The sequence below is a fragment of the Myotis lucifugus genome, unplaced genomic scaffold, assembly GCF_000147115.1.
Source record: "Myotis lucifugus unplaced genomic scaffold, Myoluc2.0 scaffold_127, whole genome shotgun sequence".
Taxonomy (NCBI): domain Eukaryota; kingdom Metazoa; phylum Chordata; class Mammalia; order Chiroptera; family Vespertilionidae; genus Myotis; species Myotis lucifugus.
The window spans coordinates 1,584,702-1,586,973 of NW_005871175.1; positions in this window are offsets into that span (position 1 = coordinate 1,584,702).

Sequence of the window (2,272 nt, forward strand, 5' to 3'; positions counted from 1 at the left end):
GAACTTGGAAATGGATATCCTGCAGGAGAGTGACCAATTAGGAGAGGACAGGGGACATCAATTAAGGGAGGGTCCCATTAGAAAGGGTCATGAAGAGATAAAGAGCAGCCAGCCTTTATAAACCCATAGACAAAGAAACTCAGGAACTGAACTGATTTTTTCCCGTTAGAGAGAGAGAGAGAGAGAGCAGGTTTTTCCCGTTTGCTCCCCCATCTCCTCCAGGGGGAGTTTGTATACGCTTGTAATAAACTCCCACATTTTTATTTAAAATCTTTTAGTCCTCAAATTTTATTCTTCAAACTTCGCAGGACAAGAACCCACAACAAGGAGAGTCTGCTCGCCCCAAACTCCGCGTAACAAAATGAGAAAAGTTGCTGCTCTGGTGTGGGAGACCCTCTGTTTCCTCCCCGCATGCTTTGGGAGTAGAGCTTCCCCGCCATGAAAAGTCTGCGGGCACTGAGATCTGCCCGCCCTCTCCCCACAGGCAGGCCTGCAGGACTGTGACTGACATGGTATCCCAAAGGGTGGAGGAACAGCCCTGCTTCCCCCAGCACCAGAAACATCTTTCTTAGTGGACAACACCAATTTGGGAACACTCTTGCTGAAAATGATGCAAAGAGATTTCTCCATTCTGTCCCACTCCCCCAAAAGGTAGCTGGAGAAACAGCCTAAGGAGGACAAAATAAATTCGTACAAGGGCCCATTGCACTGTTTGTAGATGTAACAACCCAGCATCCATGTCAGGGATGGAAGCGCAAATGCCTCTAGGAATTTCAATAAAGAAAATAACCTGGTTAGGGTCTCTAGTCCAGTCTAAAGCAAGCAACCGTTGAGGGTCCTTGAGGGCAAAGGGGCAGAGGTGGGGTTGCACCCCACTGGGGCCATGCTGAGGGTCTCTGCCCAGGGTGAGGTTAGATGGGAAGCGGGGTGCAGCTCTGCAGGGCTCTGAACGGCAGGTGGGGTGGGGAGTTTCCCATGTTCTGCAGAAAAGTGGTCCATCCTGAGCCGGGCGGGGGCCTCTGCCATCCCAGAGAAGCCAGGAGCCTCTGAGGAGCTGGAGAATGGAACCGGGCAGCTGGTGTCCCATTCTTCCAAAAAGGGGCACAGAGGGCTGGGCGCTGGACGGACGGGCATATGAGTGGGCCGATTCTTAGCAGGGATACTCCAGGGGCCTCCTGCAGCTGGCAGAGCCCTGGGAAGTACACGTATCACTCCCAGCTGACCGGGCTCACGGTGCTCACCCCGAGGAATCGCTCCCATTTTGGCAAGGGTTGGGTGAAGACTGGTATGGAAGTCCCTAGGCCTGCTCCCAAACAAAGGGTCCTTTATGAAGGAGTGGCCATCATGATGACGTGGTGGTGGCTTTATGAAGGGAGAAGGGGTCAGTGGGAAGGGGGCCATAGCTAGTCTGGGCAGGCAGGAGAAAATGAGGCTGATATATGAAGCCAGTTCCCAGGGCCCAGAGTGAGTTCTGGTGGGGCTGGGGGAGACCAGTGTGCTCCCCACTGCTCCCCCACAGGCCTGGCCAACACCAGGCAGGTCCCTGGGGAGCTCCCTTCAAATATCTAATCCTGGGGAACTTAGGGGGAGGGGCTGGAGAGAGGAAGGGATGGGGTGGCAGGAGAGGGGCTCCAGGAAGTGGGAGGGGAGTTTTCTGAATGGGAACTCAATTCCAGCACGTGGGGGAGGGTCAGGAGAGGGAAGCCACCATGCAGCCTCATAGGGGGCAGTCTTTACAGACCCAAACCTGAGACTAGAGCAGTGGAGGCCTTTCCTCAAGGTGGCCCACCAGGAGTTTTAGGAAAAAGAAGAAAAGCTGCCCATTACCCTTCCCCTGCCATGAATTAGGCGGGTCACTCGGTCTCCCACCCCACCCCTAGCACCTGCGCTCCTTCTGCTCTTCCCTGGTACCCCAGCCCCCAGCTGCAGGGCGCTCCCCAAGTTTTACCAGACATTCTAAATTGTCAAGGAAGAAACAAGAGATCTAAAGTTTTATGTGAAATTTTCTAATTTTAAAATTAGGACTGCATTTCACTAAATGTAACAGAAAATCCAAAACAGCATCTAGCATAAATTTGATAAGACGTTTTTCTTTTTTTTTCTTTCTTTTTAAAAAAATATATTTTATTGATTTTTTTACAGAGAGGAAGGGAGAAGGAGAGGAATAGAGAGTTAGAAACATCGATGAGAGAGAAACATTGATCAGCTGCCTCCTGCACACCCCCTACTGGGGATGTGCCCACAACCAAGGTACATGCCCTTGACCGGACTT